Below are 17,501 nucleotides of genomic sequence, written 5' to 3'. Positions count from 1 at the left end.
TCGCTACGGGATCCGTTTGTAATTGTCTTCCTTTCTCTTGCTAGAGTAGACGTATGTATGATTTAGTATGTGTCTCTTTGAAACAAATATCATTGCATGAACTAAAACAGCTTTTATTTGTGTACTACACTTCCATTTTCTGATAAAAGGAATATGAAAGTACAATATATGGGTTTTTTTAACTGATCATACAATGAAGGCATTCACTACCGGATGTTTCAGCTGCCAAGAATTCTTCCGGGTTGTATGGCCTTGGTCCATGGTACTCTTCTATCATAGAAGAGTTCCATGGACCACGGCCATACAACCCGGAAGAATTCTCGGTTTTAACTGAGTCGGAGACGGTAGGTTAGGTGACGCAACGGTCGGGCGTCTTTAGCGATTTATCAAGTTGTAACATGTAACATGAATCCTGCTATTCATCTGAGACGGCTTTTCCAAACTGTGCACAGTAAATGATTATTATCTAATGGCAATGAAAGTACCGTTGTAACTAATCTAAGCGACATTTATCTGACTATGATCAAGTATGCTTAAAGCATTGGAGCAGACTTGTGTAGGAGCAGTATACAAATTCCCGTTTGGTTGTCCAGATGTACGTTTTATCAAAATAGTTTAAGAAGAATACCAGGAAGAATGGTTTTAAAAACCTTATCATTGTCCAGTCCGATCTTGTTTTCCATCTTTAGTTGCATCGAAGACGATGGAACTGTAAAAGCTAATATCATTTCCTTTAGGCTAGCAACGGGGAATGCTGGCGGTTCTAGGACGTTCTCGACATTCACAGATATACTCTGGCGTCACACGGCGTCGTATTTGGTGCTTTACAGCAAGTAGTTTTTTTTAATCGATGAACAGCTATGCGAAAGTTGTTATAAATGTGTTACTCGGAGAGCACACTAGCCTCATATTTGAACGTAATAATGGGAAAAAATGAATACAGCTCTATTCGTAGCACCAGAGATACGTTTCTTGGGCTACACTGCAACACGTTAACGGCCATCTGTACCCTACTATGAACGTTGCAGTAGACTAGGAAACACTTTTTAGCGGAGCTGGTCTTTGGGGGAGACGTGACGCTGGGTTGACAGACTTGCACACATTTTCGAAAACGTCTTTATTTTCCCAAGGGCCATCCAAATAAAAAAATTCTACTTCCCGAGCGTGAGGTCCAGCACCTCACACAGATACAATCAATACATACTGAAGCACCAAAGAAACTACTATAGGCATGCGTATTTAAATACAGACATACGTAAACGGGCAGAATGGGGCGCTGCGGTCGGCAACGCCTATATAAGTGTGTGGCGCACTTGTTATATCGGTTACTGCTGCTACAATAGCAGGTTATCAAGATTCAAGTGAGCTTGAAAGTCGTTTTACAGACGGTGCACGAGCGATGGGACACAGCATCTCCGAGGTAGCGATGAAGTGGGGATTTTACCGCACGACTATTGGACGAGTGTACGGTCAATATCAGGAATCCGGTAAAATACCAAATCTCCGACATCGCTGAGGCCGGAAAAAGATACTGCAAGAACGGGATCAACCACGACAGAAGTGCAACCTTTCCGGAAATTGCCGCAGATTTCTATGCTGGTCCGTCAGCAAGTGTCAACGTGCGAACCATTCAACGAAACATCATGGATACGGGCCTTCCTAGCCAAAGGCCCACTAGTGTACCCTTGATGCCTGCACGACACAAAGCTTTACGTCTCGCATGGGCCCGTCAACACAGACATTGGACTGTTGATGACTGGAAACGTTGCCTGGTAGGACGAGTCTCATTTCAAATTGTATCGAGGGGATGGACGTGTACGAGTATGGATATGGAGACAATCTCACGAATCCATCGACGCTGTACGTCAGAAGGGGATTGTACAAGCTGGTGGAGGCTCCGTAACGGAGTGAGGCTTCTAGATACTAGTCTGACAAGTGACTCATATGTAAATATCCTGTCTGATTACGTGCATCCACTCGTTTCCGTTGAGCATTCCGACGGACTTGCGCAATTCCAGCAGGACAATTCGACACTCCATACGTCCATAATTGCTGCAGAGTGGCTCCAGGAACTCTTCTGAATTTAAACATTTCAGCTGGCCACCAGACATGACAATTATTGAGCGTATCTGGGATGCCTTGCAGCGTGCTGCTCAGAAGTGATCTACATCTACATCTGCATTTATACTCCGCAAGCCACCCAACGGTGTGTGGCGGAGGGCACTTTACGTGCCACTGTCATTACCTCCCTTTCCTGTTCCAGTCGCGTATGGTTCGCGGGAAGAACGACTGTCTGAAAGCCTCTGTGCGCGCTCTAATTTCTCTAATTTTACATTCGTGATCTCCTCGTGAGGTATAAGTAGGGGGAAGCAATATATTCGATACCTCATCCAGAAACGCACTCTCTCGAAACCTGGCGAGCAAGCTACACCACGATGCAGAGCGCCTCTCTTGTAGAGTCTGCCACTTGAGTTTATTAAACATCTCCGTAACGCTATCACGCTTACCAAATAACCCTGTGACGAAACGCGCCGCTCTTCTTTGGATCTTCTCTATCTCCTCCGTCAACCCGATCTGGTACGGATCCCACACTCATGAGCAATACTCAAGTATAGGTCGAACGAGTGTTTTGTAAGCCACCTCCTTTGTTGCTGGACTACATTTTCTAAGCACTCTCCCAATGAATCTCAACCTGGTATCCGCCTTACCAACAATTAATTTTATATGATCATTCCACTTCAAATCGTTCCGCACGCATACTCCCAGATATTTTACAGAAGTAACTGCTACCAGTGTTTGTTCCGCTATCATATAATCATACAATAAAGGATCCTTCTTTCTATGTATTCGCAATACATTACATTTGTCTATGTTAAGGGACAGTTGCCACTCCCTGCACCAAGTGCCTATCCGCTGCAGATCTTGCTGCATTTCGCTACAATTTTCTAATGCTGCAACTTCTCTGTATACTACAGCATCATCCGCGAAAAGCCGCATGGAACTTCCGACACTATCTACTGGGTCATTTATATATATTGTGAAAAGCAATGGTCCCATAACACTCCCCTGTGGCACGTCAGAGGTTACTTTAACGTCTGTAGACGTCTCTCCATTGATAACAACATGCTGTGTTCTGTTTGCTAAAAACTCTTCAATCCAGCCACACAGCTGGTCTGATATTCCGCAGTCTCTTACTTTGTTTATCAGGCAACAGTGCGGAACTGTATCGAACGCCTTCCGAAAGTCAAGAAAAATAGCATCTACCTGGGAGCCTGTATCTAATATTTTCTGGGTCTCATGAACAAATAAAGCGAGTTGGGTCTCACACGATCGCTGTTCCCGGAATCCATGTTGATTCCTACATAGCAGATTCTGGGTTTCCAAAAACGACATGATACTCGAGCAAAAAACATGTTCTAAAATTCTACAACAGATCGACGTCAGAGATATAGGTCTATAGTTTTGCGCATCTGCTCGACGACCCTTCTTGAAGACTGGGACTACCTGTGCTCTTTTCCAATCGTTTGGAACCCTCCGTTCCTCTAGAGACTTGCGGTACACGGCTGTTAGAAGGGGGGCAAGTTCTTTCGCGTACTCTGTGTAGAATCGAATTGGTATCCCGTCAGGTCCAGTGGACTTTCCTCTGTTGAGTGATTCCAGTTGCTTTTCTATTCCTTGGACACTTATTTCGATGTCAGCTTGCTAAGCTCTATCTCCAGCATCTCGTACTCCTGCGGATTTATGGGCAGCCCTGTAGGATTCATCGAGTCAGTTCCCTCCAGCAGCATTCAGACATTAGTCGAGTCCATGCCACGTCGTGTTGTGGCACATCTGGGTGCTCGCGGGGGTCCTACACGATATTCTGCAGATGGACCAGTTTCTTTGGCTCTTCAGTGTATATGCCCTCTGGTTCAGGTATTAGCAACACTGTTAATAAGAAAATTTCAAGACACAAAGACAAGTCAGTCTAAAACAGCCGCTTGCTTAGCTCTATCGTCAGTTAACATGAAGTGAATCGCCGGCCGCGGTGGCCATGCAGTTCTAGGCGCTGTAGTCCGGAACCGCGCGACTGCTACGGTCGCAGGTTCGAATCCTGCCTCGGACGTGGATGTGTGTGATGTCCTTAGGTTAGTTAGGTTTAAGTAGTTCTAAGTTCTAGGGGACTGATGACCTCAGATGTTAAGTCCCATAGTGCTCAGATCCATTTGAACCATTTTGAAGTGAATCGTTTAAAAATAAGAACATTAGCAGATTTAATTCAAAGCATAATTCCGGTGAAGCTCCAGCTGCAGTTAACTTCGAACCGGCACTGAAGGTGCCCACCCAAAAATCTTACGTTATAATTCAATTTATTTAAAAACAAGAAACATTGGAAGGTTTTATTTATAACAACGTCGGGTCAAGATCCAGCTTCAATTTACATCAAACTGGCATTGAAGGTGCTTAGCGAAAATTAGCATGTAAAACTCATTTTTTTAAATAACAGAACATTAGCAGATTTAGTTCAAAACACACTTCCAGACAACCCCCAGGTTCAATAAACTCAGACTGGCATGGAAGATATGTACTCAAAATTTTTGAGATAGAAATCCAGTTTTTCGAAACACAGCTGGTGGTCGAACTCCAGCTTCATTTGCAACCATTTAATTCAAGGCACAAGGTATGAACCGGCATTGATAGTACAGGAGTCCAGTCCCAGAATCCTACAGTCTTCGGGAGAGAGCTGGGCGGGATGTGGCGGCGAGGTGCTAGTTTACGCTCGAGAGTGCCAAGGAAACATCATTGACAATAATAGATTTATTAGGCAGAAATAGAAGATTATCTTCCAAAGCACTGTGCCACAACCATGCGGGCAGGATAGCTCCTCATCAGTGGCGGAAGGTCGGATTGCGCTCGTCTTGCAGTATCGCCAGCACAGCGAAGCGTCAGATGGCAGCTGTTTCATCACACCCTGCCGTCGACCAACGGAATCTAGCGGCCCCAAGCCCTGTGTATCGACCTCCAAAATGCTCTTGTGGACGTCGAAGATTCGCACTCAGAAGTCTCGATCCAGGTCAGCCTGAAGTACTCGCTGGAACGCAGAGGTCGTTGAGGAGGCAGGAGCCGCAGCATCGGTTTGTGCCACAGGAATGGGATGAGCAACAGTGGTGCTCATTCAGTGGAAGGCTGATGACAGACAGCGTCCAGGTCATACAAGTCACGCAGGTCAAGCATCCTGCTGGGTGATCGCAGCAATCCAACCTTTGTAGTTTGGTCCCCTCCGCCAAATCAACCAACCAACCAACCAACCGACTTTTGTTATGATTGGTGGGATATTTACATTGGCGCTTCCTGTGGACTCTGCTGCTGTGGGGATGGCCATGACAATGTCCTGGTTTTGCCTCACTGCCAGCTTTCACAGCTTCACCCTTCAGAGGCTCTTTTCTGATGGCTTGACACCTGAATACATTGCATTGTACCTAGCTTTGTTACTAGCATGACGATATGTCACGGCTTCCATGATGTCATTATTCTTCGCTTGCAGACCTTGGCACTCGGTCCTTTCCCCGCGCTGCAACAGCTTCCCTGTTTGCCACGAGTCGCTTAGCATTTCCCACTAGGTGGCACTGTGCTGATCATTGACGCAGGCGGTTAGGCTTCCGTGAGCTGCCGAGACAGAGCTTGGACGAATTTTTGGTTTCCACCAGAGACACTTAACGGGATGTAACAGTGGCATAACTTCAGTTATTAGGAACCAGTCCAAATTTAAAACAGCAGCACAAACACTGTTCCAGATCGAAATTACTACCAAGGAACGTGATAGAGCCAGCGGCTGTCACACATTTACAAAATACAGACAGTCTTCAGATACAACTGCTTGCAGCTCAACTGGCCCACTTGGACAACCGAGCGCCACACATCAGTTTTAACTAGACAGTCGCTGCCAGTCTCCTCACAGGCCACAAGTCATCATCAACTACTCGTAGCCGATCTCACGAGCAATATTATTGCTTCTTCTTAAAACAAAGCTAATTCAGGTGACGCCCAACACTGTCGATGCTCCACCAGGCAGTCTTCACCGCACCGCCACACATCCGTCTCCGAAGCGTATTTTTCAAGTAGTTGGCCACATACCGAGAAAGCCACTCAAACGACGCTGATCCATGTCGTGTCACAGCGCCGCCAGAAGTTAAGGCGGTCCAGGCGTCAGGTACAGTCGCTCTTCAGACACGGCGAGAAACCATGGTAATTTCAACTTTCTGGGCGCTTGGTGACGACTTATGCCGTCACAGTTTCTTAGTTTATTTATTTTTCTAGTAGTTTTTCAACTGGACTTATACTACATGGCATACAGTGAATTTGCACATCACTCTTGTCTCCTATGAACTGTGGTGTTGAGTCGAGGTAACGTGAAGGAGAGTGTCTCAAACATGTCAACTGATTCGATGTTTTTACAATTGGATGCTATTATTTCACATAACAGCGACGTCAGAAAAAACCTGACTACGTCAGAGTGCAGCGGTGATATCGGATGCCATTGCATGCAGAAGTTTCAACTGCAGCTTGTTGTAATTTCACCAAATAATGACTTTTAGACATGTAAAGATCGTTTTTATTGACCTATTAGCCTTTTCCCCGCGGCTTCACCTGCGTTTGCGTTCGACACATATATACACTGAACACACCTCTTCCTCCCCCTCACTGTGTCCACTTCTCCTTCCCTTTGTCTGTCCACCTCATCCACCCACCTCATCTTCTCCTCCCTACTCCCTCTGTCTCTTCATCTCCTCCTCACCCTTCTCTCTGTCCACTTCCTCCGTCCCCTCTCCCTGCCCATATCTTACTCCCCATCCCTCTGTCCATATACTCCTCGTCTCTCTATTTCCCCTTCACCTGCCCACTGTACTTTTACACCTTGTACCTGCCTCACAAATCCCCCCTCCTCCCCTCTCTCGGTCCGTTTCCTCCCTCCTCTCAATCTGCCCGTATCCATCTCAACCTGTCCCTAGCCATGCTCATCGGCATGTGTAGCCTCTGCAATACAGTTCAGTAACTACAGCCACCTCATGGCTGTTATGCAGAGCAGGCTACTCACTTACTTGCTCCTGACATACAGGCCGCCACACACATAGACTCTGCCGAATGGTTTCCGAGATGAAACACATTTAATATCACTTTTGTACGTTGAGGTAGCATATTGAGGTAACAAATTGAGACGAACATTTTGATAAGGTACCCTTGTGGTCTGTAATGTCGGGAAACTACCTCAAATTGGCCTACAAAAACTACGTAAGCTACAGCGCATGGGCGTCGAGCGAGTTTTTCAACATTCTAACGTTCTCTTAGCACAAACCATTAGATCTAGAGAAAAAAATGAATAGGACCTTTTTTGTAGGTAATTTAATATAGTTTAATTTTGAACTGCGACACGTTTTCGCTGGAGGGTGCGGTTTTCGAGTTATTCAAGAAAAACATACAAAAGTGATATTAAATGTGTTCTATCTCGGAAACCATTCGGAATAAGGCATACGTCCATATGAAGGTTTTTGTTCAGAATCACTGATACTATCACCTCTCAAAGCATGCACCTTTCCTCCTGGCTCACCCTATGTACATATACACCTGTGTGTACCTGTGTGATTGATCTTCATAGATAGAACGTTAGGAAAGTGTGATTGTATTTTATTAGCGTGCTATTATTGACTAAACGTTTTGTATCCCGCCTGGAAGGCTGCGCGTGGGTCTACACCTGTAAGCTGAAGGGTAGGCCGAATGTAGGAAGTGAGTAGGAGCAGGAAAAGGTTAAACACGTCGGTACTGCTTCTCAAATTATAGATGTTTACTATAGGCAAAATAAGTTGATACACGGTTACATAACTTTGCAATGAGGTGCGAAGTGTCCCGGCCGTCTGCTCTTGATCAAATGGGCTCAATCTGCAGCGGAGCTCGTAGACCTCAACAGCGCCTGCTAGAGGGCGCTGTCGTCGGCGTCTCGTAGCAGTGCCAACTTTACTTACGCCGTGGCATCGTAGCTATCGATAGCACTCAGCTCTGCACTTAAGTTTTCGTTGAGCAGGTATGAAATTTCTGTCTCTGTATGTTTGATTACATTTTAGATCACTTTATCTGCTTCAATATTTCGACTGAGTCTGATTAATATAGGCAAGTCACAAGATGAAATTGTATAATTTCGAAATCTAACAGAAGCATTAAATACCATCAATAAAACAGCTGAATGGATTATCGAGTAAAAATATATTACCTGCATGAAGATAGGTACTTACAAGAAAATTTACTACCAGCAGTAGCCTTGAGATTCAGAAGAATAAATAAAATGAACAAGATAGGAATAGAGATGGAAAAGAGAAGAAAGAGATGGCAAAACGAGACATAATGTGACGAATTTTCAGTTACTTAGGGTTGTGAAGACTGGGCTGAGACCAAACATTGGCTTAGAGCCTGATAGGTTTAGAACACAAAGAACTTAATAATTGAGACTACAGAAACTACTGCACGTGTACGGAAGGCAGAGCTAAAAAAACTTATGAACAACTGTACACGTACTCTAGTGAATTTACGAAAGTGGGGGAAACAGGAATGTACAAGTAGAGATCCTGGGATATACTTCCACAGCCCCACCCAGATTAGTGACGTTGCAGTTCTCCTTTTGTCATCAGAATATGGCAGAAAGAGTTGAGTTGCCGCCGGTCAAGAGAGAACCACTGCAGTTGCAACTTGACTCGCGTGATTTGGTCAGCACTTCCAGTTTACTGTTAGTGCCGCAGAGGCTGCGCGTCACCTTCAGAACATTCAAGTTAAGAGGAAGAGTTTGGGGTCCATTAGGAAAGTATCGCAAACATCGTTTACATAAACCGTTATATATTTAATCGCGAAATGTAATATTGTCAGAGGTTAGAATGCGTACAGCAGTATGTAATAAGAGGAGAATAGCAAAGCAATAACACGTTAATTTGATTAACAGTTTGAGAATAGAAAGACAGTTGCCACCTTGACAACGAGGGAAGGCAGTCGAGGGTTCATTTACAGGACCTACTGCGATTGAGGGATGGTGGAAAGCTGGATGAACATCAGATTATGAGGTAACATCGTCGTTAAATGTTTGTTCTAATTTCGCCCATAATCTGTGGCAAATTCATCAGTCGACTGCTATTTTTAACATAACTGAGTCAGTGAGCTTGAAGAGATATCATACCTGAAGAACATAGTTTTACCAAGATACACAACCTTTATATGTCAAAGTTAATTTTTTGTTTACTTGCTCCCATAGTGCTATAGTATTTTAGAAATGGCAGCATTTTCTGTGTAGACTTTTATTACATTTTAAAAATTATTTACAGTCGTGGTTTCCATTGCCTCAAGCGACAGCTTACTACGAAGAGCGTCAATATATACTCTTTGTTCTTAACAGGACACTGCTCTCGAGTCAACATGTGACACTACAACACAGTATGTACAACCTAATACAACATTACTTTTGAATTACTGAATTCTATTCCTTTTTATAAATGCTATTTTATCTTGTTTCTTTATTTATAGGTTCAAATTCAATATTGTGTAATCTTCATCAAAAGTAGCATGAGAAATGATTTGTTGCAAATTGTTGAAAATAATTTTCGTAACTTTTGTACAGTGGACACACTGGCAGCGATGTAGTTTTGTATAGACCCAATGATGCTGTCAGAGTAGATAAAAGGGGTGTAGGGGTAGCGTCTTTAATTCGTAAACAAAGCGTCTTGGGTCCCGTGTTCGAAACCCGCCACCACATGAATTTTGATTAATAATCAGCATTGGCAGCCGAAGACTTCCGCCATAAGAACTCACCTTCATTCTGTCAACGGCCTTGTCAAAGAGGGCGGAGGAGCAGACAGAGGTACAGGGCACTCTCTTGTCCTTGTGGTGGGAAACTGCCCCTAAAGGCGGAAGAATCAGCAAAGATCAACGACATGAGGGCTCAGAAGACAATGGAAACCACTGTATTAAAGACACATAACGTGTAACCACAGGGCATGCGGCCTGCAACTGAAAAAGTGTCATGATGATCTCTACATTGGCAAAAGATTCCGGAATAGTCCCCCATTCGGATCTTCGGGAGCGGACTGCCAATTGGAGGTGACCATGAAAAAAAGGATAAGTAATCAACGAAAGGGTAATGATTTAGGAGTTGGGACGTGGAATGTCGGAAGCTTGAACGTGGTAGGGAAGCTAGAAAATCTACAAAGGGAAATGCAAAAGCTCAATCTAGATATAGTAGGCGTCAGTGAAATGAAATGGAAAGAAGACAAGGATTTCTGGTTGAATGAGTGTAGGGTAATATCAACAGCAGCAGCAAGAAGTGTACCGGGTGTAAGATTCGTTATCATTCGGGAGGGAGGGTAGAGAGTGAGTTATTGTGGATAGTTCAGTGACAGGGCTGTTCTTGTCAGAATCGACAGCAAACCAACCCCGACAACTAGAGTTCAAGTATACATGCCTATGTCGTGAGCTGAAGAGATAGAGAAAGTATTTGAGCACATTGAAAAGGTAATACAGTACGTAAAAGGAGATGAAAATCTAATAGTCATTGGGGAGTGAAACGTAATTGTAGGGGAAAGAGTAAGAGAAAAGGTTACAGGAGAACATGGGCTTCGGACAAGGAATGAGAGACAAGAAAGATTAATTGAGTTCTGTAACAAAATGTCAGCTGGTAATAGTGAAAATTTTGCTCAAGAATCACAAGAGGAGGAGATATACTTCGAAAAAGCCGGGTGGTACAGAAATATTTCAGATTAAATCATTGTAAGGTAGAGATCTCGAAATCAGGTACTGGATTGTAAGGCGTACCCAGGAGCAGATATAAACTCAGATCACAATTTAGTTGTGATGAAGAGTAGGTTGAAGTTTAAGAGATTAGTCAGGAAGAATCAATATCCAAAGCAGTGGGATACGCAAGTACTCGTACTGAGGAATAACGAGACACAGCAATAAGGAATAACTCAGTAGGCAGTACAGTTGAAGAGAAGTGGAGGTCTCTAATAAAGGCAATCACAGGAATGGAGGTCTGTAATAAAGGCAATCACAGAAGTTGGGAAGAAAAAATTGTTACAAATAGCCGGCCGGGGGGGGGGGGGGGGGGGAGCCGAGCGTTTCTAGGCGCTTCACGCTTCAGTCTGGAACCGCGCGACCGCTACGGTCGTAGGTTCGAATCCTGCCACGGGCATGGATATGTGTGATGTCCTTATAGGTTAGTTAGGTTTAAGTAGTTCTAAGTCTAGGGGACTGATGACCTCAGATGTTAAGTCCCATAGTTATCAGAGCCATTCGAATTTTATTACAAATAAACCATGGGTAAAAGGAGAAATACTTCAATTGATCGATAAAAAAAAGAAGTACAAAATTGTTCATGGAAACTCACGAATACTGAAATACAAGCTGCTGAAGAATGAAATAATTAAGAAGTACACGAAAACTAAGACGAAATGACTGCGTGGAAGACCTGAAGAAATCGAAAGCGAAACGATTGTCGGAAGGACTGACTCAGCGTATAATGTAGTCAATATAACCTTCGGTGAAATTCAAAGCAACGGTGATAACATTAAGAGTGCTACGGGAATTCCACTGTTAAATGCAGAGGAGAGAGCTTATGCTTATAGGTGGAAAGAGTACATTGGAGGCCTCTACGAGGAGAAAGAATTGTCTGATGTGAAAGAAGAAGAAACAGGAGTGGATTTAGAAGAGATAGGGGCTTCAGTATTAGAATCAGAATGTAAGAGAGCTTTGGAGGACATAAGATCAAATAAGGCAAGAGGGATAGATAACATTCGATCAGAATTTCTAAAATCATTGGGGGAAGTGACAAGAAAACGACTAATCACGTTGGTGTGTAAATGAGTCTGGCGACGTACCATCTGACTTTCGTAAAAATATCATCCACACAATTCCGAAGACTGCAAGAGCTGACAAGTGCGAGAATTATCGCGGAATCAACTTAACAGCTCATGCATCCAAGCTGCTGACAAGAATGATATACAGAAGAATGGAAAAGAAAATTGAGGATGTGTTAGATGACGATCAGCTTGGTTTCAGGAAAGATAAAGGCACCAGCGAGGTAATTCTACCGTTGCGGTTGATGTTGGAAGCAAGGCTAAAGAAAAATCAAGACTTTTTCGTAGGATTTGTGGACGTGTAAAAAGCGTTCGACACTGTAAAATGGTGGACGATCAAGAACGAAGTGCTCGGATTAAAAACGGTGTAAGAGATGGATGTAGTCTTTCCCCCCCTAGAGTTCAATCTATACATCAAGCAATGATGAAAATAAAAGAAAGGTTCAGGAGTGGAATTAAAATTCAAGGTGAAAGGATATCAGTGATCCGATTCGCTAATACTATTACTATGCTGCGTAAAAGTGAAGAAGACTAACATGATCTACTGAATGAAATGAACAGTCTAACGAGTACAGAATATGGATTGAGAGTAAATCGAAGAAAGACGAAAGTAATGAAAAGTAACAGAAATGAGAACAGCGAGAAACATAACGTTTGGATTGATAGCCACGAAGTAGATGAAGTTAAGGAAATCTGCTACCTAACCAGCAAAATAAGCAATGACGGATGGAGCAAGGATGACATCAAAAGTAGACTAGCACTGGCAGAAATGGCATTCCTAGCCAAGAAAATTCTGCTAGTATCTAACATAGGCCTTAATTCAAGGAAGAAATTTCTGAGAATGTACGTTTGGAGCACGGCATGGAAACATGGACTGTGGGAAAGCCGAAACACAAGAGCATCGAAGCATTTGAGATGTGGTGTTACAGACGAATGTTGAAAATTTGGTGGAACAGTAAGGTAAGGAATGAAGAGGTTCTGCGCAGAATCGGAGAGGAAAGGAATACCTGGAAATAATGCCAAGGAGAAGGCACAGCATGATAGGACATCTTTTGAGACATTAGGAAATGACTTCCATGGTACTAGAGGGAGCTGTAGAGGACAAAAACTTAGAGGAAGAAAGATACTGGAATACATCCAGCAAATAATTGAGGATTTAGTTTGCAAGCGCTGCTCTGAGATGAAGAAATTGACACAGGAGAGGAATTCGTACGGTTCGCATCAAACCAGTCAGAACACTGCTGATTAAAAAAAGGTGAAAGAAACTCTCTATAGTATTCGCAGAGAGTAGTGAAACATTAGCGATTAGAGAGAGACTTGCATTAGCAGAGACTGTGAAAGGACGCTCTGATGCAGCGACTATGTGGTGACAGCGTCTGCAGAAGCTTTGTTGTAATTGCAAGAAGTACTACAAGTTCCAAGCGCCATAATGAATGAGGCTTCAAGAGGATTAAAACGAAGAGTACTATTAAGCTACAGCGTGCATAAGGAAAATTTATATTTGGAAACGAGACAATTATTGCAGTTGTGGCCACAGACCTACTACTTTGCGCATGCAGCGTCTCAGAACATAAGATCAAGGCATTTCAAACTTTCAGTTTTGTAGAGGCTTGCCAGTGTTTTGAGTTACTGGACCAATATAACACTGGTGTGAACTTTAATCAAAAATTGGTGGTTACCATTAACACAAGTCATTGTTGCCTACAATAGGGTCTATGTGCTATTGTTCTACGTTCCCAGTATCACATTATTAATGAAAAATCTATTAATCAAAGAGGTAATAACCTTGACAGAAAGTATAGCTAATTTTTTCTTTTGGGTGGAAAGTTCATTTCTTGTTAATTAATCAAAGTCATTACATAAATTTTTAACTACACCAATCATCAATAACTTTTGAATGTGATCTTTGTGATAAGTATCAAAATAATTGAATCTGGCAAATCAAAATTAATTTACCATTTGTTTAGCTATAGCGATTACTTTTATGTGCTTGTATGATAAATTTGTGTATTGATGTCTTGGCTGTAGTATTCCAACGTTACCATGGTATTTTGCTCGTTTTGAAGTAATTCGAATTTAACTGTAATATTATTCAGAGTTAACTGTAATTATTGGGAAAGATATGCTAACCAAAATTAGTAATAGTATAGATCACAGTGAGGCTACACTGTGTCATTGCTAGGATGCAGCTTAACTCAGTAATTCATACACTTTTGTCTGTAAGTTCTTAAAAGAATTCTAGGCTTTAAATACATACTTTGATTTCAATAACCATTTGTGTTACCGCTTGGACACACGAATTAATTTGCAGGTAAGTAATGACCGAAGTCGTCCACACGCTCGTAATTGATTATCACATAAACATAAATTCCATTATAAAGAGTGGTTTCAGCAAAAAAGCACCATTTTAGGACTGGCGACCGCGTTATTCATTACGTAATTAAAATTTCGTTAAATTCCAATTTTCTCATTAATGACAAATCGACTAATCATTAGAAGCTAATCTCTGTAATTAAACATATTTGCACTCACTCGTTATTAGCGCATTGCATCTACTTCTCACTTTAATGATTTATTGTACAATTTCACATCATTTCACTCAATTTTCTTCGGCATTAGTGCCTTTCCGACAAATTATGTACACGCAGTCACGGTCGATTGCAGTGTAAACTGAATGAGGTGGGAAGGCTACAAAAGTTTTGTTACAGTTATATGAATAATAAGACGGAATTATTCGGTGTCTAAGTATATAAAAGGACCTAGTACTTTATGTAATAATTACTATGTGATCCACGTCATACTGGCTTCTTAATTTTCACTGCATGTGCACCATGTTTGATATTTATGAAGGGAACGTCTACATCAACTGTTTTCGGGAAAAAATGTAGGATGTTTACATTGGTAGGGGGAGATGTGCGTCGACTACTAATCTCTCTGCTAATATCTCTGAGCTCACTCATGTTAGAATAGTGGGTTTCATGCTTTTGTGTCTTCTTGATGATTATATTGTTGTTTGCTTTTCTTATCGTGACGTATCGATGGTTCCATGAGGAAGGTTATTCCTGTGAGTTATATATTAGAAAGCGAAAAACTCTGTATGCTCTACCGTAAATGGAGAAAAAAAGGCTGTGTATAAATAAGAACGTAAATAGATGAAGTCATTAAAAATCTTTTTTTTAACAGCGAAAAAGTCAAGTCATATTGAAGGTGACAAACAGTTGTTTTTGTCGTTATTTGGTTCCTAGAAAAAAACAAAGAATAAGACAAAAAGGCTCTATTGACTTTTTAAAATTTTTCGTTGTGTGGGTGTGGATATACTTCCCTGAGCAATTAATCATCGACGTTCTAAAATGTTTGCTTGTCACTTTTTCTGTACGTAAATTCTCAGTACTGTGGAAACTTTATCATACAGCTTTTGTTAGGAAGATCCATTTTGGATTTTGCCTTGCACATTAATGAACTATCACTGCTAATTCCTTAATCCTGTTTCTATATTCAGACTTTCCATACCACAGATAGTATCTCACAACCGTTATTTCTCTGTTCGTTAATTTTTTATTTATGTGGCATTCAGTGTGCGTATACCATTTTGCATTAACCATTACCCTATGTAGCCTTAAAGGCTATTTAGTCATCAACAGTAACAAAAAACAATTTTTTTAAACATATCTTATTATTTTAAAGTAACTAATTATTATTTCTTCTTATTAGCAAAAAATGAAAAAGAGTCTTAATTTCCAAACAGAGATGTGATAGTTAAATTTTTATCTGCAAATTTTTTACAGTCAGGTTTGTACAGTCACCAGTCTTTGAGATGCAAACAATCATTTTAATTAAGCAATATAAATGGCGATTGTGCCCTCCTAATTGGTATTTGGTAGGATCTCAAAATCACTAACTAGAATAAATGTTGTCAAAAATCTAAAGACTGCCTTATGAATTTTTAGTGAAAGACCAGTAATGCTTGTAGGATATGGTACTCTAAGCATTTCTGTTCTCGGAGGAATTACTCTCTACGTTTCTGAAACTTAGAACAAGCGAAGATTAAATGATTAATATCTCCCACGTCTTAATTATTGCAATCACAAGTGTCTGAATTTGTTAGTTTTAGGTCATACAAATGAGAAGAAATGCTGCAATGGCTTATTGTGATTCGAGTGCTGCGTAGATAGTTCTGTAGTGCTCTGACGTGCTATGAAAGCACGGCAAGAGAATTTGCGTTGAACTCAACGGGAACACTTTTCTTTATTTAAGTTAGATGTTTCCTATTACTCTTACCACTTAATTCGATATCAAGATAAGCTTCGAATTAGGCAGCTTCCTTGATGAACTTTCGTTATACAAAGAGCCTGCGAGAGATTTTATCGAAAGGAAATAAATATGGTTATTTCTTCGTTACTTCGTGGTCTATGTCGATAATGTTAATGATGTGTTTTTGGGTGTTCCTCTTCTCTATGTCACTGAGAATGCATTTTGAATTGGAAATAATCAAAATATTCTCGTCCGTCTGGATTAAAGAATTTTTGATCTTCATGATTGTTAGTACTACCGCTGCATAAGAGGAGGCAGGTAATGAAAGCTTATACCATTCAGCGTGACCCGTTCGTGGACACAAGAAATTACACCCAACGTTACCCTCTGATATGATTCTTCTAGTGTAATCTGTTTGTTGTAGTACGCGATCTGCTTTCGCAAGCAATCGCTAAACGAAGTGCTTCATATGACGTCAAATCACAGTAAAGCATGCTACTGTCCGACGTCTTAGGGAACCACGCACTCTCTGAAAAAGTCCAGGTTGGTTACGGTGCAGTTCCAGGCATCGATGAAGCGCTCCTGTAGGGCTCGTAGTTCATTAATTGGACTCAGCATAAAGCAAAGATTTTAAGTATTCCCGAAATAAAAAAAATTAACGGTATTAAGATCGGGGGACAGGCTCATTAAATGTCTGAGTAAGGTGTTCTCGGACATTATAAAAAAATGAGGTGGCGTTCCATCAAGAATGAACCACATCTCCAGCCACTGTTGGAATGGTATCTTCTTTGTCAGTACAGGGTTTTCGTTTGACAGGAACTGAATACCTTTATCAAAACAAACTGGTTGCATTAGGACTAAAATGTGCACTGCACATACACTGAACAGTAAATACGGTTTGCAGAAACTAAAGTAACAGTTGTATATTGTATCCTGTATCTGTGGACAACAACAGAGGAATGTGTCCTCATTTGTTTACTGCATTCTGTAGACCGTTCAAAATAGCAACGAGGTTGCAAATGACGATATACAAGTGCTCGTAGCTCTTACAGTATGCATTTTAGAGTTCATATTTACTGGGCTGTGGAATAAAAAACACTTTCCTTGTTAACATCTTGTGTACGGAGAGAGCTTCATTCCATTTTCCTGGAGGTACGTGCTGGCTATCAAGTTGAGGTTGTTGCACAAATGTCAAGTAACCTGCCTGACAAAAGAAGCGCTCAGAAGACATTGCTGGATTTCAATGTAACTCTATCGTTGGGTTTGTAAACGGATAGGGGTGCTATATTCCGCGACAGGTAGAACGGCTACTAGAATGCATTAGTGTTTTTCGTTCTTAGTATTGTTACCAGGCTTGGTAGGGTACATATAGGGGGTGAACAGCATCAC

The sequence above is a fragment of the Schistocerca nitens genome, chromosome 7 (genome assembly GCF_023898315.1).
Source record: "Schistocerca nitens isolate TAMUIC-IGC-003100 chromosome 7, iqSchNite1.1, whole genome shotgun sequence".
NCBI lineage: Eukaryota > Metazoa > Arthropoda > Insecta > Orthoptera > Acrididae > Schistocerca > Schistocerca nitens.
The sequence above is the reverse complement of the archived record's forward strand: the minus strand, read 5'-3'. Positions refer to the sequence as shown.